The sequence below is a fragment of the Salvelinus alpinus genome, chromosome 5 (assembly GCF_045679555.1).
Source record: "Salvelinus alpinus chromosome 5, SLU_Salpinus.1, whole genome shotgun sequence".
NCBI classification, from domain to species: Eukaryota; Metazoa; Chordata; class Actinopteri; order Salmoniformes; family Salmonidae; genus Salvelinus; species Salvelinus alpinus.
The window spans coordinates 37,147,044-37,172,900 of NC_092090.1; the positions used below are offsets into that span (position 1 = coordinate 37,147,044).

A 25,857-nucleotide genomic window follows, 5' to 3' on the forward strand; every position below is an offset into this window, starting at 1 on the left:
AGAGGAGCCTCTTAAAGAAGAAGTTACAGGTCTGTGAGAGCCAGAAATCTTGGTTGTTTGTAGGTGACCAAATACTTATTTTCCACCATAATTTGCAAATAAATTCATTAAAAATCCTACAATGTGATTTTCTGGAGAAAAAAAATCTAATTTTGTCTGTCATAGTTGAAGTGTACCTATGATGAAAATTACAGGCCTCTCTCATCTTTTTAAGTGGGAGAACTTGCACAATTGGTGGCTGACTAAATACTTTTTTGCCCCACTGTATACTCCCTCCCCAGGGTCACCTTCTCTGTCCTGGTCAGTGGCTCAGTTCTGACCTGCTGCTCTGCCTACAGTACCTATACTCCCTCCCCAGGGTCACCTTCTCTGTCCTGGTCAGTGGCTCAGTTCTGACCTGCTGCTCTGCCTACAGTACCTATACTCCCTCCCCAGGGTCACCTTCTCTGTCCTGGTCAGTGGCTCAGTTCTGACCTGCTGCTCTGCCTACAGTACCTATACTCCCTCCCCAGGGTCACCTTCTCTGTCCTGATCAGTGGCACCTCACACGGCCCATCTCCCCCTCACAGAGGAAGTCAGTCAGAAAATAGGTCTGACCGACCTGATCGACCGCTTCCCCTGGGCTGGCCACCCGCCTGCCTCAGCCTGGCCTGTCACAACACTGAAACCACCAGCCAGCCGCACATGCTCAGTCACAATGAAATCCCAGTCTGCCCGGGCGTCCTGCCTGCCTGCCTCTCAGTGACATCGACACATGGCCGAGCCCTGAAGCTCTCTCCCTGGATCCTCACAACTACTGGAGGATGGATGAGCCAATCTATTATTTACATCAATCACTCAGTCAATCCAACCAACCAACTATAGGGACCTCGGCCATCTGTCTCCATATAAAGTACTAGTCCTACAGATATCTGGATCATAACACTTGACGATGTGCCAAAATGTAATGAAAGTAAATAAAAATGCATTGATTAGGACCGAAACCAAATAAACAATCCAATAAGGATAATCTAATTAGTAATACCTTACCAAGGTTACAGACGAGTTACTAAAATTAATTTAAGTGAATTATGTATTTGTGATGACAAACAGGTATTTCCCCTATGGTAGACAGTGGGCCAGGTCTTCAGTATGGAATCAGCCCAGATCCGTTGCCTATATGTATATACAGAGAGATTAGGCAGCGGGAATGCTGACGTCTGACCTTCATACATCAACAGGGGCGGAGAATCTGCTTGAGACTGCACTTGACCACCACACAGTCTTTTATTACACACCGCAATGCATTCTCCAATTACAAAGCATTATAATTATATTACACTTTAATAATAGAGATTTCCTCCACTTAAGGATTCTACTGTATTATAAACTCAGCACAACACCAAAATGTTCTGATGTATTATATAAGAAAGGGGGGAAAATGGCACACTTCCTACAGGTTTCATTCCATTAGTTATTCTATGAATTTCCGATTAGGATAGAAGGGGAGAGAAAGACAAAGCTTTTGAAGTCTTTTTCATCATGCTCTAAGATAGGCCATAACTGTTCAAATATTCCTCATATTCCTCCTCTCTTCCTAAGAGTGAGTCAGAGGCATTTTTGTTTTAGAACAGGCGTTATCACGGAGAGAGGAACATGGGAAACACGCTGAGGGTTCAAATACCCACCACCATCCAGAACATTCCATTAAAAGAAAACGGAAACCAGAAATAATGAGAGCCTCTTCCTGTCTTCTCTTCCCCCTGCCCTGTGCACCTGGACGGAAAGTAAGACGGAAAGAGAGCAGGAAGGAAGAGGCCTCCTCAATCTCGCTCACACCAACACACTTCTTATTCCACCCTCTGCCTTTCTTTAACTCTCTCTAAGGCCCCAACTCCCCACCACTACCCCCCTCTCTCGCCCAGTCCTGCCCTCCCCAAGACTAGGGAATTTCAATCCTATTTCACATCCTAGAACAAAACAGTCCACTCCTGATTATTAATGCATTTCAAAGCAGACATCATTTTTTCAGGGTGTTTACTTTAAAAAAATATACTGAAACTCTTTATGGTCGTCCCGGGGGTGCGGCCTCTCCTCTTCTCTTATGATCTTATTAGCATTGTATCTCCCACTGCCTACTGGGGAAAAGACATTGCTATGTACTCTCTGTCTGTTTCTCTGACCTCTCGCTGGATGAAATTCATTTGGCCTTTCCCTCTTTCTTTACCTTGATTTGGCTGGAAAAGGGCAGTGAGCGGCGGCTACTGTCTGATACAGCTATTAAACATAAACACCATTAAATAAAAATTTGCTGTGAAAAGGGAGGTGAAACGAGTGAGAGGAAATAGGGGGCCTAAAAGATAAATGATCAAGCAGTTATAATGTGCTTGAAAAGTGATTCAACCTGCATATTCAACCTGTTTATCTACTCTGATCTGGCCCACTCCACCAATCTTTCAAATGTTTTTACATATTCAACCATTATAGAGAACAACCCTTGCCACTGTACATTTATCATGTATCCTGTTGCCTAGTCACCTTACCCCTATACTTATGCTCTGATATCTGATTGGTCAAATGAAAATGACTCGGTAACTAGGCCTCAAAACATCTCAGTTATTATGAAGGAAACACAATGATGGCGCTCAGAGTAGACTTTGGTGCATCAATCTGAACTGTTAATACGGCTCCTCGTTCACAGAGAGCAACACCAGCACATTATGAAGGTACGCTTATGTATTAATTAGTAAGAGGGCATCATGAGAGAGAATGAGAATTAAAAAGAGAGAAAGAAGGAAGGACGGAGAGGGGATATATTGCACTATGTGCAGGGCCGGGGCTTGATGAGGTAGTACAGCTGAATGATATACAGTGGCGGCCACGGGGCGAGAGCTCTCCATTAGTTACGGGTTCCCTGTTATGCTCTGGCTCCAGTACATTATTTTCAAATGCATCAGTCAGCGTAGTGCAGCACAGATAAATTCTAAGGCCTCAGATCTGTAATGCATACCCTCACCGCTGCTATATTACGCTGCAGGTTAGGAGGGCAGGGAGAGGGGGGGGGGGGTGTCATTTATTTTTCACTGCGGCCAGTATTCCTCCCATTAGCTTCAAACGTGAGATAAGTTATGGCCTTTAACGAGCGCCTTTAGCCGCCAGAGCACGCTGCACACAAGGCGATGGCCAGAGGGAGCGGGCTGGAGAGGCGGGGGGGGGGGGGGGACTGGCATGCGGCAGGGCCCAGATGACCCACCATGGTGCCCTCCTGTCCTTGTTGAGGTCACAACACAATACACACCCACACCGGATGAATAATTTAAACTATTATTCGCACAAACGGACGTACACACAAACATCTCAAGGTTGTCCACCTCCACCTCCACATAAACATAACTTGCAATTTGACCGGCCAGCATATATCTGCATATCAAAACAGGATGCTGTCAGAGACAATGAATGGTAGTCTGTAGTGAGAGACTAATAATAACCCAAAAGGTCTATACAGCTTCAGTAAAGCCCTGTTAAAAGAAGACCCAGTGAATAGGAGTTCAACCGGAGGAAGCAACCCAGCGTATCTCTCATTCACATTGCTCTTTGAAGCAGTGCACGAGGACTCGGCCCATCTCAACCACTCGAAGATATTTACCTCTGCCAATCAAATGTCAAGGCAGGCTGTAGTGTAGTCCTGCTGACCTTTTAAACGGCTCTGGGATGACTTCTTGTGTTGTATAGAGCAGTGGGCTGTGTGGGGGAGGGGTCGGCCTGGTGAGCTGGAGTTGGCCGGCGGTTCAGGAACCTGACAGATGGAATCAGAGCGCTGAGAGCTCCCGCGTACTGCAGCTCTCTGCTCGTCTCTCCAGTAGACATAAGCAGTTACACACAGAAATGTACAAATGTGTGTGTGCATTAATTTACTGTTACTGATAATTCTCTGAACTTTCTCCAAAAGGGCAGTTTCTCACTAGTTCTAGCCACAGCCAAGCATATTACACGGTATGTGTACGTGTTGGTATGTGTGTTGTACGGTTGAAGAATCTCACAACACAGAATGTCCCTTACCTCATTCTGGTCCAATAACCACTTAGAGACTGATGACATAGTGCTCAGATCCAGAAGTTCAATTAGTTGAGCTAATCCCATTTGTCTCTGAACGGAGGGGGTTGTAGTAAAAAGACAGATCTATAAAGATTCCTCTAAATTCAGCCTTTTCTCTTTTCCATTAAAAGGAGCAGTCTGGAGTTGAAGCAGCGAATCCCTCAGCATACATCTTAGTGTAAATGATTGACAAGTCGTGACTAATTTGCCTTGCACTTTTAAGCCCTCCTCTTAGTTTGGGTGGGAGCGTTTGTAAGTATGTACAATCAATAGCCTCTCTAAAGCCTTGCAATCGTCTGCCGCCTTCCGTCTAAACTCTGAGCCCAGTCAATCTATCACATGCCAATTAAGACTTTTATCCAAATTACCAGGACCCTTTTGCAAATTCTATAACAAACACCATCATGGTCTAATCACTAGAAGTTATGCAATATGAAGATCATTTATATGAATATTTCTCTGCCTTGTCTAATCGAATAAAACAGGCTCATGTATCATCTAACTGAAGTCTATTCGATACGTTGTACAATGGAAATAATGCATGGTTGGCTTGTAACCTTCTCAGAACATTATATTGACATTATGTTCAGAGAATGTACTCAACATAATACAGTGCCTTTCAGAAAGTATTCATACCCCTTGACTTATTCCACATGTTGTTGTGTTACAAAATATGCAACACTAAACAAAACAACAAACACGACAAATGCACAGTCCTGAAAGGTGACACAAACACTAACCCGGAAACAACCACCCACAAACACAGGTGGGAACAGGCTACCTAAATATGATTCTCAATCAGAGACAATGATAGACAGCTGCCTCTGATTGAGAACCATATCAGGCCAAACACACAGAAATACAACACAAGGACAACATAGAACACCAGACATAGAATGCCCACCCAAACTCACGCCCTGACCAACCAAAACAGAGACATAAAAAGGATCTCTAAGGTCAGGACGTGACAATTTAGCTGTTTTTTCACCCATCTACCCATCTACAGACAATACCACATAATGACAAAGTGAAAACATGTTTTTAGAAATGTTTCTAAATGTATTGAAAACCCTGATCTGTTTCACCTTTCTTTGTGATTGTCCCCACACCCCTCCAGGTGTCGCCCATCTTCCCCATTATCTCCTGTGAATTTATACCTGTGTTCTCTGTTTGTCTGTTGCCAGTTTTCAACCATTTCAACCATCGTTTTTGTTCTTAGCTCATGCTTTTCCAAGTCTCTCTTTTTTTCGCCCTCCTTGTTTTTACCCTTGCCTGTCCTGACTCTGAACCCGCCTGCCTGACCCTGAGCCTGCCTGCCGTCCGGTACTGTTGCCCCACCTCTGGTTTACTGACCCCTGCCTGCCTTGACCTGTCTATTGTCTGCCCCTGTTGGATTATTAAACCATTGTTAATTCGACGTGTTAATTCGACGAGTCAAAACTTTGTAAAAGCACCTTTGACAGCGATTACAGTCTTTCTGGGTAAGAGCTTTCCACACCTGGATTGTGCAACATTTGCCTATTAATCTTTTCAAAATTCTTCAAGCTCTGTCAAATTGGTTATTGACCATTGGTAGACAACCATTTTCAGGTCTTGCCGTTTTCAAGTAGATTTAAGATTTAAGTCAAAACTGTAACTTGGCCCATCAGGAACATTCACGGTCGTCTTGGTAAGCCACTACATTGTAGATTTGGCAATATTAGGTTACTGTCCTGCTGAAAGGTGACTTAATCTCCCAGCGTCTGGTGGAAAACAGTTTGGTTTTCCACTAAGATTTTGCTGTGCTCCATTCCATGTATTTTTTTATCCTGAAAAACTCTCCAGTCTTTAATGATTACCAGCATACCCATAACATGATACAGCCACCACTATACATTTACATTTACATTTAAGTCATTTAGCAGACGCTCTTATCCAGCGACTTACAAATTGGTGCATTCACCTTATGATATCCAGTGGAACAACCACTTTACAATAGTGCATCTAACTCTTTTAAGGGGGGGGGGGGGGTTAGAAGGATTACTTTATCCTATCCTAGGTATTCCTTAAAGAGGTGGGGTTTCAGGTGTCTCCGGAAGGTGGTGATTGACTCCGCTGACCTGGCGTCGTGAGGGAGTTTGTTCCACCATTGGGGTGCCAGAGCAGCGAACAGTTTTGACTGGGCTGAGCGGGAACTGTACTTCCTCAGAGGTAGGGAGGCGAGCAGGCCAGAGGTGGATGAACGCAGTGCCCTTGTTTGGGTGTAGGGCCTGATCAGAGCCTGAAGGTACGGAGGTGCCGTTCCCCTCACAGCTCCGTAGGCAAGCACCATGGTCTTGTAGCGGATGCGAGCTTCAACTGGAAGCCAGTGGAGAGAGCGGAGGAGCGGGGTGACGTGAGAGAACTTGGGAAGGTTGAACACCAGACGGGCTGCGGCGTTCTGGATGAGTTGTAGGGGTTTAATGGCACAGGCAGGGAGCCCAGCCAACAGCGAGTTGCAGTAATCCAGACGGGAGATGACAAGTGCCTGGATTAGGACCTGCGCCGCTTCCTGTGTGAGGCAGGGTCGTACTCTGCGAAAGTTGTAGAGCATGAACCTACAGGAACGGGTCACCGCCTTGATGTTAGTTGAGAACGACAGGGTGTTGTCCAGGATCACGCCAAGGTTCTTAGCACTCTGGGAGGAGGACACAATGGAGTTGTCAACCGTGATGGCGAGATCATGGAACGGGCAGTCCTTCCCTGGGAGGAAGAGCAGCTCCGTCTTGCCGAGGTTCAGCTTGAGGTGGTGATCCGTCATCCACACTGATATGTCTGCCAGACATGCAGAGATGCGATTCGCCACCTGGTTATCAGAAGGGGGAAAGGAGAAGATTAATTGTGTGTCGTCTGCATAGCAATGATAGGAGAGACCATGTGAGGATATGACAGAGCCAAGTGACTTGGTGTATAGCGAGAATAGGAGAGGGCCTAGAACAGAGCCCTGGGGGACACCAGTGGTGAGAGCACGTGGTGCGGAGACAGATTCTCGCCACGCCACCTGGTAGGAGCGACCTGTCAGGTAGGACGCAATCCAAGCGTGGGCCGCGCCGGAGATGCCCAACTCGGAGAGGGTGGAGAGGAGGATCTGATGGTTCACAGTATCAAAGGCAGCCGATAGGTCTAGAAGGATGAGAGCAGAGGAGAGAGAGTTAGCTTTAGCAGTGCGGAGCGGAGCGCCTCCGTGACACAGAGAAGAGCAGTCTCAGTTGAATGACTAGTCTTGAAACCTGACTGATTTGGATCAAGAAGGTCATTCTGAGAGAGATAGCAGGAGAGCTGGCCAAGGACGGCACGTTCAAGAGTTTTGGAGAGAAAAGAAAGAAGGGATACTGGTCTGTAGTTGTTGACATCGGAGGGATCGAGTGTAGGTTTTTTCAGAAGGGGTGCAACTCTCGCTCTCTTGAAGACGGAAGGGACGTAGCCAGCGGTCAAGGATGAGTTGATGAGCGAGGTGAGGTAAGGGTGAAGGTCTCCGGAAATGGTCTGGAGAAGAGAGGAGGGGATAGGGTCAAGCGGGCAGGTTGTTGGGCGGCCGGCCGTCACAAGACGCGAGATTTCATCTGGAGAGAGAGGGGAGAAAGAGGTCAAAGCACAGGGTAGGGCAGTGTGAGCAGAACCAGCGGTGTCGTTTGACTTAGCAAACGAGGATCGGATGTCGTCGACCTTCTTTTCCAAATGGTTGACGAAGTCATCCGCAGAGAGGGAGGAGGGGGGGGGAGGGGGAGGAGGATTCAGGAGGGAGGAGAAGGTGGCAAAGAGCTTCCTAGGGTTAGAGGCAGATGCTTGGAATTTAGAGTGGTAGAAAGTGGCTTTAGCAACAGAGACAGAAGAGGAGAATGTAGAGAGGAGGGAGTGAAAGGATGCCAGGTCCGCAGGGAGGCGAGTTTTCCTCCATTTCCGCTCGGCTGCCCGGAGCCCTGTTCTTGAAAATATGCAGAGAAAATATGCAGAGTGGTACTCAGTAATGTGTTGTATTGAATTTGAACTAGTATATGTGGGGTACAGAGGTGAGGTAGTCATTCAAAAATAATGTTAAACGCTATTATTGAACAGAGAGTGAGTCCATGCAACTTATGTGACTTGTTAAGCACATTTTTACTCCTGAACTTATTTATGCTTGCCATAACAAAGGGGTAGACAACTTTTTGACTCAAGATATTTCAGATTTTCATTTTTTATAAATGTTTTTAAATTTCAAACAACATAATTCCACTTTGACATTATGGGGTATTGTGTGTGGGCCAGTGAGGAAAAAATCTAAATGTAATCAATTTTAAATTCAGATGGTGGCCTAGTTATTGCATAGGTCCTCTCATGACATGGCCATAGGGGTGGGAGTTAGGACAGAGGTGGGGGAGGGGTAAATTACCAGACCAGGTGAAGCGGACTAACCCTAACCACCCCCCCACCCCCCTCCTCCCACACCACCCTCTGTCACCCTAGCTGCCCGCAGGCTAAATGAGAGAACATGGCCATTCTGGGCACAACCGTCATGTTGCCTCATCTCTCACCACATCATATGCCAGCTCTGTTTACCACACAAAAACACACCAGGCCTTTAACGCCAATGAATTATGGAGGAAGTACAAGACACTCTTAATTACTCAGTGTGAATAATTCAACTTTCTGCTTACACTACTTTAGTGGGGATTGCATGCAATAGTTAACATAACAGAGTGCCGGGCTCCCCCAGGGATGGTGTGTGTTTCAGGCCCACACTCATTAGAGATGTGCGTGTGTGGGTATCCAACCACTCTACTCAGGTAGGTGGTGCATGCAAAATGCAGCCAGTGGACGTGTTCACCCCCTGGCACTTTTTGTCTCCGGTTCGTCAAGCGTGAGAGTGTGGGTGGTCTGGGATATGAGAGGGGTCCAATGCAGTCAAGGATAAGACCCAAACACACACACACACACACACACACACACACACACACACACACACACACACACACACACACACACACACACACACACACACACACAATGAGAGATGGGGTACATCTATGTCAAATTTGGTGGAAAATATCATTGGCCTTTCTTCGGTCAATCTGACTGCATGAATAGTGGGCCTTAACTCTGTCTCCATAATACACAACTAGTAGGAGTCAGTAGTCTACCTCTCCTTGCAGTAATGGCCAGTTCCTCTGTTTTATCAAACAGTGAATGGAGCTGAGTGTAGGTTCAGCATACTTACTTTAACCTGGGCTTCCTGCTGAGATGCTGAAGTATAGCATCCTGGGTAGGCAGGTGTGTCTGCACATCCTTGTAACGGTCTGCCATTTCTCCACTGTAAATACAAATTCAAGTTGAAAAACACTTAAAATAAAGTAAATCTGTAAAAAGTTGTTTATGCAATCAGAATCAGGAATGTAGCTACAAACAATTTCACCCTCAGTTAGCATATCATATGCTAGCAATAAACCTACACAGTGCAGACAAAATCTGATTATCAATCAGCATTTATAGTCAAAATCTTTGGGGATCCTATAGTCCCTTACGGAGTGACGTTCACTGCGGCCACATGGGTCGTACTGGGGTACGGATGTAAACATCCCACAAAATCTGCCGTTGGCGCCCATTCAAATTAGCCCCAAAGTTGACTTGTTAAATCTTGTTCATTCTCTTAAATTAAATACCATGTTTTCTCATTAGCTGGGAATGTTGTTTGAAATGTCTGATACAATATACTTTAGTGATATCATTATCAATCTACTGCATACCCCTTAAAAATATGCATTTCCATGTGCAGTGTGTGCTGTTAGCATGATAGCACTCATTACAACAAACAGGTAGAATAGCTAACATAGCTAGACATTTCTAGCATTCACTGGTTGAAGTTGAAGTAACTTTTGAATGTAATGGAGTTGACTGGTGAATATGACAAGAATACAGTGCCTTCAGAAAGTATTCATACCCCATGACTTATTCCACATTTTGTCATGTTACAGCCTGAACTCAAAATGGATTCAATATATTTGTTTCTCACCCATCTACACACAATACCCCACAATGACAAAGTGAAAATATATTTTTAGAAATGTTTGCTAATTTATTGATTACAGCTGTGAGTCTTTTGGGTTAAGTCCCTAAGAGCGTTGCACACCTGGGGCCTCATTTATCAATCATTGTAGGCACAAATCTGTACGTAAACCATGCGTGGAATCATTTCCATGCAAAGTGTGAGATTTATCAATATGAACGTTTGCTTGAGAGTGTGCGTAAATGTACAGCCATGACTATGCGTATGCACAGTGCCAAATTCTGTAATAAGTGAACTGTTGTCAAGCGTAACATAGTGAATGGGGAAAATATACTGCATGTTCATTTCTTTACATTCTGACATTAATAATGAAATAATTTTTCTATTTCATTGTATTTCAATTGTGAATGCATGCAACATATCTTGACAGGCTATAGGCCTATCACACAGTTGAAGTCATTAAAACTCGTTTTTCAACCACTCCACAAATTTCTTGTTAACAAACTATAGTTTTGGCAAGTCGGTTAGGACATCTACTTTGTGCATGACACAAGTAATTTTTCCAACAATTGTTTACAGACAGATTATTTCACTTATAATTCACTGTATCACAATTCCAGTGGGTCAGAAGTTTACATAGACTAAGTTGACTGTGCCTTTAAACAGCTTGGAAAATTCCAGAAAATTATTTAGAAGCGTCTGATAGGCTAATTAACATCATTTGAGTCAATTGGAGGTGTACCTGTGGATGTATTTCAAGGCCTACCTTCAAACTCAGTGCCTCTTTGCTTGACATCATGGGAAAATCAAAAGAAATCAGCCAAGACCTCAGAAAAAAATTGTAGATCTCCACGTCTTGTTCATCCTTGGGAGCAATTTCCTGAAGGTACCACGTTCATCTGTACAAACAATAGTACGCAAGTATAAACACCATGGGACCACGCAGCCGTCATACCGCTCAGGAAGGAGAGGCGTTCTGTCTCCTAGAGATGAACATACTTTGGTGCAAAAAGTGCAAATCAATCCCAGAACAACAGCAAAGGACCTTGTGAAGATGCTGGAGGAAACGGGTACAAAAGTATCTATATCCACAGTATATCCACAGTCCTATATCGACATAACCTGAAAGGCCGCTCAGCAAGGAAGAAGCCACTGCTCCAAAACCGCCATAAAAAAGCCAGACTACGGTTTGCAACTGCACATGGGGACAAAGATCGTACTTTTTGGAGAAATGTCCTCTGGTCTGATGAAACAAAATAGAACTGTTTGGCCATAATGACCATCGGTATGTTTGGAGGACAAAGGGGGAGGCTTGCAAGCCAAAGAACACCATCCCAACCGTGAAGCACAGGGGTGGCAGCATCATGTTGTGGGGGTGCTTTGCTGCAGAAGGGACTAGTGCAATTCACAAAATAGATGGCATCATGAGGAGGGGATTTATGTGGATATATTGAAGCAACATCTCAAGACATCAGCCAGGAAGTTAAGGCCTGGTCGCAAATGGGCCTTCCAAATGAACAATGACCCCAAGTATACTTCCAAAGTTGTGGCAAAATGGCTTAAGGACAACAAAGTCAAGGTATTGGAGTGGTAATCACAAAGCCCTGACCTCAATCTTATGGAAAATATGTGGGCAGAACTGAAAAAGCGTGTGCGAGCAAGGAGGCCTACAAACCTGACTCAGTTACACCAACTCTGTCAGGAGAAATGGGCCAAAATTCACCCAACTTATTGTGGGAAGCTTGTGAAAGGCTACCCAAAACGTTTGACCCACGTTGAACAATTTAAAGGCAATGCTACCAAATACTAATTGAGTGTATGTAAACTTCTGTGGTATGTGATGAAAGAAATAAAAGCTGAAATAAATAATTCTCTCCACTATTATTCTGACATTTCACATTCTTAAAATAAAGTGGTGATCCTAACTGACCTAAAACAGGGAATTTTTACTGGGATTAAACGTCAGGAATTGTGAAAAACTGAGTTTAAATGTATTTGGCTAAGGTGTATGTAAACTTCTGACTTCAACTATATATGACCACATCAGTGCATTTGTTACAATAATATTCCATTTAAAGTACAGTAATTTGTTAAATTAGAGGCAAATATGAAACAATTGTTGAAATACTATAAAAGACAATGGGAAATGGGAAATGGAATGAGAGATGGCTGACCTTGCTCTGTTGGAAGATTTGGCACATGCTGCATTTCACAGAGAGTGCGTTTTTAGGGACAGGTGGGACTTTTTTGCATAAAGTACAGATTGGCTCATTAGACATCTTTCCCCAAAACCGATCATATAGGATTTTTATGAAGATTTAAGACCTGCTTAAGAAAGGGAAACACATGCCATTCCGTTGTACATCCAAGTGCTTTCCACCCTCGGGTTTTTTCAGCGGGAGCTTGCCAATCGGCATCTCAGATCCCTTGATGAGCCAATGTTTTGGATGCAATCATCAGCAAAACAAACTGTAACATAATTTCCATACACCCTCGCAGGGATGGCTTATTGGTGAGTGTTGCCTACTCATTTGAAGTAAAGTGGGCTCCAAAATTATTGGCACCCCTGACTGGCAATGCACAAACAATACTTTAAAAATATAAACAATATCATTATAGAGATAAACTCAAAATACCAACATGTGAGAAATACTTGACTTTACTAATGTTTCAATGGAACCAACCAAAATCAAACAATTATTTAATACAAAATACATTTTACCAAAATCAGGGTTTCATAATTATTGTCACTCCTCATTTATTACTTAGTGCAACCACCTCTGGCAAGTATAACAAGCTCAAGAGCTCCAGTACGCCTTCACGGTCCGGTCTATCCGGTGCCACCTCCTCGCCCCAGCCCAGTACCACCAGTGCCAACACCACGCACCAGGCTTCCAGTGCGTCTCCAGAGCGCTGTTCCTCCTCCACGCACTCGCCCTGTGGTGCGTGTCCTTAGCCCGGTACCACCAGTTCCGGCACCACGCACCAGGCCTACTGTGCGCCTCAGCAGGCCAGAATCTGCCGTCTGCCCAGCGCCGCCTGCGCTGCCCGTCTGCCCAGTGCCGCCTGCGCTGCCCAGCGCCGTCTGAGCTGTCCGTCTGCCCAGCGCCGCCTGAGCTGTCCGTCTGCCCAGCGCCGCCTGCGCATCCCGTCTGTCCGGAGCCGTCAGAGCCGCCCGTCTGTCCGGAGCCGTCAGAGCCGCCCGTCTGTCCGGAGCCGTCAGAGCCGCCCGTCTGTCCGGAGCCGTCAGAGCCGCCCGTCTGTCCGGAGCCGTCAGAGCCGCCCGTCTGTCCTGAGCCGTCAGAGCCGCCCGTCTGTCCTGAGCCGCTAGAGCCGTCCGTCAGTCAGGAGCCGCTAGAGCCGTCCGTCAGTCAGGAGCCGCCAGAGCCGCCCGCAAGTCAGGAGCCGCCAGAGCCGCCAGAGCAGCCCGCCAGTCAGGAGCCGCCAGAGCCGCCCGCCAGTCAGGAGCCGCCAGAGCCGCCCGCCAGTCAGGAGCCGCCAGAGCCGCCCCCCAGTCAGGAGCCGCCTGAGCCGCCCGCCAGTCAGGAGCCGCCGGAGCCGCCCGCCAGTCAGGAGCTGCCCCTCAGTCCGGAGCTGCCCCTCAGTCCGGAGCTGCCCCTCAGTCCGGAGCTGCCCCTCAGTCCGAAGCTGCCCCTCAGTCCGGAGCTGCCCCTCAGTCCGGCGCTGCCCCTCAGTCCGGAGCTGCCCCTCAGTCCGGAGCTGCCCCTCAGTCCGGCGCTGCCCTTCAGTCCGGAGCTGCCCCTCCGTCCAGTGGCGCCCTCTAGGATGGTCTTCAGTCCGGGACTCGCTGTAAGGGTCCCCGTTCCAGAGGCACCACCAAAGCGGGTATTGACTATGGTGGAGTGGGGTCCACGTCCCGCACCCGAGCCGCCGCCGTGAGAAGGCCCACCCGGACCCTCCCCTTCTGTGTCAGGTTTTGCGGCCGGAGTCCGGACCTTTGGGGGGGGGGGGGGGGGGTACTGTCACGCCCTGGCCTTAGTTATCTTTGTTTTCTTTATTATTTTAGTTAGGTCAGGGTGTGACATGGGGGATGTATGTGTTTTGTATTGTCTGGTGGTTTTGTATGTTTATGGGGCAGTGTCTAGTCTAGGTGTATGTTTGTCTATGGTTGCCTAGATTGGTTCTCAATTAGAGACAGCTGTCTATCGTTGTCTCTGATTGGGAACCATATTTAGACAGCCATAATCATTGGGTAGTTCGTGGGTTATTGTCTATGTCTATGTCTAGTTGCCTGTGTCTGCACTTTTGTATGATAGCTTCATGTTCGTTTTGTTATTTTGTATAGTTTGTTTAGTGTTCATCTTCATAATTAAATAGAAGATGTATTCGTATCACGCTGCGCCTTGGTCCTCCTCTCTTCCACATTACGACGATCGTGACAATATGAGAGTGGTACTCAGTGATGTGTTGTATTGGATTGCCCCAAACATAATGCTTTGTATTCAGGACAAAAAGTTTATTTCTTTGCCACATTTTTTGCAGTATTACTTAAGTGTCTTGTTGCAAACAGGATGCATGTTTTGGAATATTTTTATTCTGTACAGGCTTCCTTTTCACTCTGTCATTTAGGTTAGTATTGTGGAGTAACTACAATGTCATTGATCCATCCTCAGTGTTTTCATATCACAACCATTAAACTCTGTAACTGTTTAAAAATCACCATAGGACTCATGATGAAATCCCTGAGCAGTTTCCTTCCTCTCCGGCAACTGAGTTAGGAAGGACGCCTGTATCTTTGTAGTGACTGGGTGCATTGATACACCCTCCAAAGTGTAATTAATAACTACACCATGCTCAAGGGATATTAATATTTTACTTTCCCATTCACCTCTTAATGGCACACATACACAATCCATGTCTCAATTGTCTCAAGGCTTAAAAATCCTTCTTTAACCTGTCATCTCCCCTTCAACTACACTAATTGAAGTGGATTTAATAGGGGACATCAATAAGGGATCATAGCTTTCACCTGTTCAGTCTGTCATGGAAAGTGCAGGTGTTCCTAATGTTTGGTACACTCAGTGTATATATATAATCTCATTCACAACATTTGGATGGGAGATGTAATCCAGTTATAGTAAAATAAACAATGTAACTATGTGTGTCATTATTGCTTGATATCAGGCTTGGCTGCACACTGCTTTCATTGGGGAAAGACTGCTTCCATCCCATGCTCCTCCCCTGCCCGCTTGTGTGAAATTCGTTGAAAACATAACTTTGTTGAGTGGACCTAATCTAAAAATGGTTTAGAAACAGAAACATTTGTTAAATTCAGTGTTCTACCTGAATTATGGGCCCTGACAACTGACGAGATTCAGATAGACGTTGAAAAGGTATTGTATAGTTTTAGAGAAAAACTGACTTTGAGATTATAAAAAATATCAATCATGATAACATGGGGTGATAAACGCCAATGGAAAACTCAATACAAAAACTGTTTTCCCATGCCTGTAAATAATAAGTGTCCTTAAACCTTGAAAAACCAGATGGAACTTTGCTAGCTTCCTGGCTAAGAGGAAGGGTTAAGAGGACTGTAGAGTGAAACCAGGGATGCATAGTACAGCCAACACTCTCTAACCTCATCCATTCACAGCAGCAGGCCCTACTACAGAGCTGAATGAGGTGGGGTGGGATATTCACTCTGGGCTTTTGTTCACCATGTTAACCGGGGACCTGTAGGAATCCTTTACCCAGCCTAGCCAAAACATGCCACAGTGCCCTTATCAAGTACAATGACTAAGAGTGTCTGACTGGCTGCTTCAAATGAAAAATGGAACTCGCCAAGGCCTCGGATCCTATCAGCATATCAACCTCCAACATCAAGCATCCGGGTGGCTGGAAGAATGATGACCGGGTATTGTCGTTTTACAGTGATGGTTTATACATACACATGTATATAAATATAAAGTCAACTCATAAAGTTTGTGTGCAGAAGAGAGAGAGAGAGAGAGAGAGAGAAAGAGAAAGGGAGAGAGAAAGAGAGAGGGAGAGTGGTGGGGAAGGAGAGAGAACGAGAACACATCAGTCAGGAATAAGACACATGATGAGTGGGCCGGCCTCAAATAGGTAAACATATCAATCATGTGTGATAAGTGTGGGCTTTATCAGGGCTGGGCAAGGCCAGACTAAAGAGTCCCTGTGAAGCCCATGGTGGAATACAGGAACACATGGCTGCTGTTCCACAGGCCTCCACACACAGTGCTGCTCAGGTTAATGGTAGTCTGGCTGGTTCCTAGCCAGGCATTTATATTAACTCTATAAACCAGGCTAGGACCACTGAAACACAACGTACCCATGGGCATGGAACGGATCTGGATGATCCCACCATGATACAACAGCAAAGACTATTGTATTCCCCATCAAAGAGTCCTATACAGCAGATGAGAGTGGTGGTTGTTTACCAGGAATGGAGGAAGGGAAATGATATCATTAGAGAGAGAGAGTGCAGCCTGGCTGTCTTTGTGCCATGTGCTTTCACTTGGACTGCCTCCATCATTCATGGATGGGCCCATTTGTGTCTGTGTGATTTCAGGTGCTGTTAATCAGTGCGCTAAAACCTTCATGCCGCTAGAGCAAGATTGCCACTTTTATGAGAGAACATGTTGTGTTGAAATAAACGCTCGGCATCTGATACGTACCTCAGTGTCAAAGGGCGCAATGAATGTGAAGGGGCTTTTCAATAGGGCAGCAATCTAGCCGCATTTCCCATTCATACGCCTCCATTAAAAGAGATCCACACTGGAGTGTCTCTTCCAACAGCGTCTCCATTTTCCCTTCAATCACCCAGCGCCTGTCTCTTTTCCCCATTTCTTGAGACAGGTTTATCCTTGTTGAACACTCACCATGCAACACTTGACATTACATATCTATTATGGAATAACTATAAGGGAATAGCCTATGTAATTACATTGTACCAGGTATGTGAGTACATGCGTTTTATAATAGAACCAATGTTACTTCTGTTTTCCAAGAAATACAAAATGGTGATTGCTAAAATGGAAGGCTAATTCCACCCTACAAAGGGTTCAGTAAGTCAACCACTTATTCACAATCACAGGGTAAATGTATTATGGCGTATTCTTAAGGAAACAACATTGAAGGAGAAGTTCAGAAACAAGACAGTCATAGGAAGAGCAGAAAGGAGATTGAGAATGTGACAGGGAGAAGAACATTCTGTTTATGTCTGCTGAGAGACTGAGCTCTTACACAATGAAATATACACTGGCTATACCAAACATTAGGAACAACTTCCTAATATTGAGTTGCACCCCCCCCTCTCTTGCCCTCAGAACAGCCTCAATTTGTCGGGGCATTGCTCTACAAGTTGTCAAAAGCATTCCACAGGGATTCCCCCAGTTGTGTCAAGTTGGCTGGATGTCCTTTGAGTGGTGGACCATTCTTGATACACACAGGAAACTTTTGAGTGTGAAAAACCCAGCAGACACAAACCGGTACGCCTGGCTCCTACTACCATACCCTGTTCAAAGGCACTTAAATATTTTGACTTGCCCATTCACCCTCTGAATGCCACACAATCCATGTCTCAATTGTCTCAAGGCTTAAAAATCCTTTAACCTGTCTCCTCCCCTTCATCTACACTGACTGAAGTGGATTTAACAAGTGACATCAATAAGAAATCATAGCTTTCACCTGGATTCATCTGATCAGTCTATGTCATGCACTTACACAGTATTAAGCTCTTGAAACTCATGTATGTCTCCAACACAGAGTTCAAACATTCATCAGACACCTTAACAAAGAGCATCACTGGCCTGAACACCCACTTGTAGCCAAGACACTCATTATTGTTCCATTCACATAACTAGAGGCCAAAGATAAAATGCTGACTGACTGGGGGGATCGAATAACATGGCTTCTATACTGAAGAGAAATCTAATTAACTCAACAAATGAACTGATGGTATAACACTCTATTGAGCCCATCTGAAGTGCTCAATGGCTCTACTCATCTTACGAGGAGCTATATTCATATATTTATTAGCATGTTCATTTAAACTGCCGCTACTGCAGTAGTACAGACACTGAGCCCCGCTAACGAAACACTAATTACAAACTCTTGCATAGTCAACACTATGAAAGAGGTATTGAGAGTGACATATAATGTCATCCTGCTTAAATGAGTCACCAGAAGAGGAAATGTATGTGTCTGTGTACTGGCAAAGTGCTCAAAGACACATCCATATCACAAGGAAAACATAAGCCATCGTGGTAAATAATGCTTTGGTCATTTATTTTTTCTAACACACCTCTTTGATACAACATTGTGCACGTAAGTATCTTGAAAACATGATGAACACCACTGAACCATTCACAGTTAATTAGGCCTACTCCTTTTTGGAATTGTGGGAGTCTACATGTTGTATACATTGATATGCTGCATCACAATACTGCTAGTTAGGATACTGTGATATTTTCTCCTACATTGTTCGGGATAGAATTACAGCTCAAAACTATTTCAGGGTTTCAGCAGGAAGTGTCTATTCAACTAGCCAAAGTAAACATATGCTGTTTGTATTATGCAGTTACTAGGGTTTAGGATTTTATTTGTATACTTATTATTTTTATTATATTTAACCTTTATTTAATCAGGAAGGGCTCATTGAGATTTGAAATCTCTTTTTCAAGAGCGTCCTGGCCAAGGTAGGCAGCACCAAGTCATTATACAATTACAGACAGACAACATGAAAAACTACAGGCAGTAAAAAACCATAGAATTCACAGGAGTATCACAAAATCCTAAAACAGCAAATTAAAAACATTGACAGGTCAGGGAATCAGCCTCACAATCCTTCATCGATGATTAAAAAACACCAATCGGGACAAGTTCTGTTGCAAAAGCAGCAGCTACTCTTCCCGGAGTCCACACAAAACACGAAACATGACATAATACAGAACATTAATAGACAACAGCTCAAGGACAGAACGACATACATTTTATTATACTTGCGAGCACAAAACCTAAGCAAACTGCAATCCTTCATTATTTTGGGTCTCGTTGGTCCGTTCGTGCATTGTTATTTGTATCAAGTGTGCTTATGAAATAGTTGAGAAACTTGGTGATCAAGACCTCCAAACACACAGTTTGAATCTAAAGCAAAGGTGGGCCTATTTCCGAAACAAAGTATCCTTTTGAAAACCCAATGTCATGTCTTTCCGTTTCTGTCTCTCTCCCATTTCCCTTTAAATGCAGTTTTCTTTGCTTTCCCAAATGCCCTGAGTTTTTTATTTCAGTCTGTGGATATATACAAGTGGCAATGGCAGGCCGCTCAGCTGTCCTGTACAGACCTCCAACAGAACTTCAAACCAAAGTTAAATCAGATTTTAAATTGCTTTTCTTTGGCTTTTTCAGAGAATGAAATGAAATTCTATTCCTGTTTGATGAGAGCACAAGAAGTGTGGAGGTATTTTCAGGGCTTTAAATCTCCTTTCCCACTTATGCCAGAATAGCTCCTCACTTCAGTTTAACACACAAATAAAAACAAGAGCAACAATTTCACTGACAGGGGCCAGGTGAAAGTAATGTGCCACATAAAACAATGAGCAATGTGACTCTGTCACAGATTTTTTTTTTAACAGGGCAACTAAACTGTGAATTAACAATTGCTGGTCTCGTTAGAGAAAATGAGTGGGAAATGGATTTTAAAAATACAGACCTAGTTATATTTGACATTGCTAATTTAGCCAATGACTACTACTCTGAGTTTGTATTGTCAATTATAGTCTCAATTGCACTTTGCGATTTAACTTCATGAACACTTGGGAAATGTAATGAAAAAAACAAACACTGCAAATTCCATTTGTTATACATTGCTCTTGATGACCTGCAGCTGATATTCAAAACATGTGCGTTGGTGTGAATATTCAACATTTCATCGAGAAGCTCATTATCATGCATGTGAATAATGAAAGGTCTGAGCGGCATAATTAAACCAGCAGTTAAGCGCTAATTCCTGATATAATTGCGATTGCAAAAAAAAACACATACGTACACACAGAAAATCTTTCCAATTACACTGCGCCAATATACACAAAACAAACGAATGTGAATCAGAAACGACAATTGAGAGCAGCGATGAATTAAATGGATACGGATAATGATCACGGCGCTCTAATTAACAGTGGCTGTAGCAGGTTCCGAAGGCTGTAAGTACAGTATAGCCTAGCGAGTGACAGTCCAAGCCCGAGCCATGGGCACACACAGCACGGATAAGGAGAAGCAAAGCCAATATTCCCACGGAAGAGTCTTCTGTCCTTCCCATACTGAGATCTGATCACTGCAATAGAGAATCCTGCACAGCCTGGAGTCAAGGTGACACACCCTGTGTGAGTGTGTATTTGAGCTGTATACCAGAAAGCCATCACACACTCACAGACACACACACACACAGACACAGAGACACAGAGACACAGAGACACAGAGACACACACTCACAGACACACACACACAGAGACACAGAGACACAGAGACACAGAGACACAGACACACACACACACACACACACACACACTGTGGTGCCCGCACCATCTCTGAACTGTAAAATGCTTAGCTGCTACCAGGAAAGCAGAGAGGAGTAGGCAGCAGATGCCCCTGGGCTCAGTGGGAGGCGGGCACACTGGTCCTGTGTGTGACGGGGGGTTCTGTCCTGGCACACATACACACAGCCTCCCCAGCCGCCATCCATCCATTCATCCGTGTGTGGGACACATACAAAGAGAGGAAAAGCCACCAAGTCGCCAGCAAGAAGACGAGGGGAGAAAAAGATAAAGGGGGGAAAAAAAGAGTTCTGGAGGCCCTGAGGAGGAATGTCTTTCTCAAAAACAGCGCAAACGTCCAAAGTTTGTCTCTCTCCGCCCAACTCCACACTACACTGTAATGCAGAAATGGGCGTGTTTTTCTCCAACGCATGTCGTCTGTGGCTTTCTGTCTCTTCAACAATGTGGTATTGTCACTTCAGACATTAGCCACAGATCAAGCATGCAAAACAGGCCGGTGATTACAATAACCCGGGGTGAGGAAAAAAAACTGAGACAGAAGCCTGAGGAGGAAAAGGCTCAAATTAAACAAAACTGTTGGGTTCGGATCAGACATCATGGATGCCTCCGGGTTTTCTCCTAGTTCTGGTCCGGGTTGTAGCAGCGCTGAGGTGAGGAGAACTTGGCTGGGCTGGGTTGACATGTTGCAGCCTCGGGTACTGGAGGCTGTGTGGAGGGGAGCCCACACACATGCCTTCAGATGCAGCCTCTCTCTCCCTCTTCTCTCCTCTCCTCTCCATCCCGGCAGACGCTGTTCTGCCTTCTTCAGACTGACTCCCGAGGAAACCCTTCAGATGAGGATTAGCTACCAGCTCCCGTGACAGGCAGAAATCTCAACTCCAAAAGCAGGCATCAAAGAAAAGCCAGAAGAGGCAGGACCATACTCTCGCAAAGACAAAACAAAAGTAAAAAAGCACAGGGGCTCCCCATCACCCGGCCCCGCATTAGTGTCCCTTAATTTATTATAGAAAATGTGCTTCTGCTACTGTTCCTTTGTAAAGGGGGTTTATGTGCCCCTCTCACCATGTCTTCCATCACACCAACCCTCCCCTTCCCTTCCTTAGCCTGCCTCCTTATCCCCCATCAGTCTGCCAGACAAGTTGTTTCCCACCCAGCCATGGTACACACAGCCACCAACCCTTTTGTGAGAATAGAGTGCTTGTTTGTATGGGTATGGTGTGTGTGAGACTGTGTGTGTCTGTGCCAGTCTGGAGAGCAGGGGAGAAGAGAGGGTGTAGAACAAAAATTATCCTCTTTGTAAGTTATGGGAACACTGAGACAGACGCAGGCGCTCATAAATTATACGCTTAATTTGCATATTCCTGGCGTAAGACATTATGCAAATAACAGAGCATTTGCATAATGGATTCCTCTTGTTGCCTCAGTTGCCTCATGCTCCTTTTTATTTAATAATGGGGAAAAAACGAAAGGGTGTGAAAGAGGAGAGAATAGCGTGTTTCAGCCCCGTAGAGTGGTGTGCCAGCGCCCGTCTCACCATCCTATCGCAGCCTCCCCAAAACGCCAGCGCCAGACGGAGGGATCTCGCCGCCCCACCAAAAGACAGAACAGGGAAAAGAGTCAACACTAAGAACATCAGCAATTAAACAGCTTACGACCAGACCCATATCAAATCTAAACACAGGCAGGGAGAGAGAGGGAAATTATAGATTACAGCTAGCCTCTATCCTGAGGCACCTGGTAACCTGGCTGTGTGTGTGTGTGTGTGTGTGTGTGTGTGTGTGTGTGTGTGTGTGTGTGTGTGTGTGTGTGTGTGTGTGTGTGTGTGTGTGTGTGTGTGTGTGTGTGTGTGTGTGTGTGTGTGTGTGTGTGTGTGTGTGTGTGAGTGTCTGAGTGTTGCTGTGTCTTAATGAGTCTGTTCTACCTTGACTATTAATGCGAGCAGCAGCCTGGCTAATTAACGGCACTTGGCAGACCCCTTTCAGAGGGAGGGGGGCATATTATTTAATAATTAAAACCTGCTCTGTCTCTCGTTTTTAACCTCATCAGCTCCGTTCGGAACGACCAGAAAAAATAAAAGACAGAAAAGAGTGTGGCCAAGATAATTACCTAATCAAATATGACAGACATAGCTAATTCAGGCTAATTCTCAGTGAGGCTCCCCGAAACCGCTAATGACAAGAGAGAAAAGATAATTACCGCAAGGTACATAAGGAGCGCTATCAGAAAAACGACCTAAAACATGGCAATTTATTTACAACTTTGATTCGTCATCCATTTAATCCTCGAAGTTCCTTAAAAGAAAATGTGAAAAAGCTGAACAGATGGTCATATGAAAGAGTGGAAAGGCAAGACAGGACAGGAGAGTTGGTATCTGCTGGTGTGAAAGTGTGTTTAGTTTAGAGACAGAAAGAGAGAGAGGGACGGAGAGGGTGGAGAGAGAGAGGGAGGGTGAAAAAGGGAGGAGAAGGGTAGATAGAAAAAGGGGTGGGAGGTGGTTGCAGGAGGACTTTGATTATTTATAACAAAATGCCATTGCAACATCCTGCGGTGGGATCAGACAGCAAAACGTCAACTGCGATCAGCTATAGTCCAATAAGCAGCCTGAGTTCCTTCCCAGCGTACAGTGGGGTAGGGGCACTGCTCACTCACGTCTATAACACTACACTACACCAGAGCTGCTGGCTGCAGGGCTGGCTATCTCTCTGCTCCTCTACTAGCGCCAGCCAACGTGGAGGCTAGCTAGGGCAAGGTAGAGGCACAGGCGGTGCCAGGCAGAAGGGGGCGCGGGCGCAGGGCGCGACACACAGCTAGCCAGCCTATGGGAGATGTAAAGAGCAATTCATCAGCTTTTAGAGTCAATTAACCCGTATGTTAATTAATGTCAAGCCTATAGAACAAAAGGGGGGCTCAGGGGGGTGGGAGGCTAAGAGAGGAGAACGAAGGGAGGGTAAGAGAGGGAGAGACAGAAGAGAGGGGGCGGGCGAGTGAGAGAAACAAGCAGCGAATGCAGATGATGGCAGAGAGAAGCTGGCACAGTGCCATCCATTCAGTGGTAGCGCCAGGGCGGACTCGCGTTCGCTCTCGGGGGTAGGCGGCTAGATGTAGACAGGGAGACAGAAGGACCCCCGCCTGATTTGGCAGCTAGTGCCACGCCAGGGGTGGGACTTTTTTTGGGGGAGGGTGGGTGTTTTACAAATAGTAGAAGTTTGAGTGCGGATACGGATGGGGTTCTGGAGACAAGTCTCAATGTCAAGTCAACGCCACCGCAGAGGAGAAGAGGAGAACATCTGCTGCCCCAGATTACAGAAGAAAGGAGCCTTCTGACGATGGGAAGAGAAGAGCGGCGCACCTGGAGGAATTTCAGTGGACACCTTGGGGGTTGGTATGGAGAGCTTGGCATAGCATGGTGGCAAGGAGTGGGGGGAGGAGGTATCGGTTTGAAAACAAAAAACAAAAGACGATAGGTGGCCCACAGCGCAGGATGCCAGGGGGATGGCGAAGGAGCCAGGGACCAGGGGAGATGAAGGAAATGGGCTCTGCCACAAGGGACTGGTGGGGTAAGTAGAAATTCGAGAACAACCAACACAGAGAAACTTGCAGCTTGTGGTGTTGTCCTAGAGACGACTGAGGGGTGGGACAAAAAGAAGCGCCTCTCTCTCTCTCTCTCTCGCTCTCCCTTCTCAAGCACAACCCCCTGTGCCAGGCAACCAGCCAGCCATCCAGGCAGCGTACGCCATGCCAACCTGCTCATCGACAGTCGCGGCGCACCCTAGGAAAACACAGGCGATGAAAAGGCACCATGTCTTTTCCATCTGGAAGGTGCCGTTTACGGATTTGCGGGAAAGTCACCGCTTCTGAGGATGCCCAAAGAGCGAGGTGATTTGGTACCCACGATCTTCGAGAGGTGTACCAGCGGGAACGCGGTGGCATCTGTCGCGGAAAAATGTAAGGGGGCGAGAGATGGTACACAACGATCAAGAGTAAATCAACAAGATCGGGCACCCGTCGCGGGTCGCTTGGCAAAGATAAAGAAAGCCAAGTGCAAACAAAGACCATCAAGTGCTTCAAATGACTAATTAGAACAACAAAAGTTTGCTCTGTTAATTAGCGCGACGGACGAAATGAAAGGAACGGGAAAGATTACAAACAAAACAAAGCGGGGGAAAACAAGACAAAACAAAAGCGGCAAGCTGTTCTGTGGGGAGGGGAGGGTGTGAAGCTGGTGCCTGTTTTTGTGCCAACCCCCCCACCCCCCTCCTCCTCTAACACACCATTTTCATCCAGCTCTCATCAAGCCGACTGGCAGCCACTGCGGTGAGGAATGTCTACCATGGGCACTGCTGCCTGCCTCCATGCCGCAGACCCTGCCAACCTGCCAATCGCCTGCCTGCCTGCCTGCCACAAGAGGGGAGGGAGGAAGAAAGGACCTGAGGGACTGTGCCAAGGTCTCAACAGCAGCTGTTTACAAAGACACACACACACACAAAAAGAAAAAAAACTGCAAACATGAGGACGCATACTAATGAACCGCCAACACAAATTATAATCAGAGGACAGACAGGAATTAATTTACTTTTCTCTCTGAGTTCGTTTAAATTGTACTTTTTGTTTTTCGCCAGAGAAAAACTTATCGCGCATCATGGTTTCCTCCAGGTGTGTGGGACTTATGCGTGACAGGAACAACTTCTTGAAAAAATAAAAATAAAAGGCAAAAACAGAAAGCATGAAAATCTACTTCAGCAGCAAGCAAAGCTATGCCAGAGAGGCAGGCAGGCAGGCGTGTGTGTGTGTGTGTGTGTGTGTGTGTGTGTGTGTGTGTGTGTGTGTGTGTGTGTGTGTGTGTGTGTGTGTGTGTGTGTGTGTGTGTGTGTGTGTGTGTGTGTGTGTGTGTGTGTGTGTGTGTGTGTGCGATTTATCTACATTCATAGCAATCACCAGGGAGATGAATGGCTCAGGCTGTAGGCTCTATACAGCATCCACCAGTATGGGAACCAGACTGAGGCGAGGGGGATGCCACACAGACAACAGACATGCTGGAACAGTGGAGGGGGCAGGGGCACAGGAGGCAGGGGGACAGGAGCAGCAGCCCCGGCCACAGACACACACACTGGTGGGGTGGGGAGGGGAGGAGATACCCTACCCCAGCCGGCCTGCCTGCAGCTCCGCCAGGCGGAGGTAGGGGGGCCGTGGGAACACTTTCGACACCCCCTCACCCACGCTTTTTAGTTTGCCCCCTCCTTGCCAACC

The 25,857-nt window shown here is 45.9% G+C and overlaps 1 protein-coding gene across 9 annotated transcripts in view; it reads right to left on the reverse strand.

Annotated features, from left to right (window-relative positions):
- Window positions 1-25,857, reverse strand: part of LOC139576137 (tropomyosin-1-like) — a 167,893-nt gene that overhangs the window by 107,249 nt on the left and 34,787 nt on the right. For 8 of the 9 annotated variants that reach the window (XM_071401852.1, XM_071401854.1, XM_071401855.1 and 5 more), the window contains one exon: window positions 9,290-9,382. The exons of the other annotated variant lie outside the window; for it this stretch is intronic. The gene's annotated coding sequence lies outside the window, so the exon portion shown is untranslated. The remainder of the gene's footprint in view (window positions 1-9,289; window positions 9,383-25,857) is intronic. 9 annotated transcript variants of the gene reach the window in all.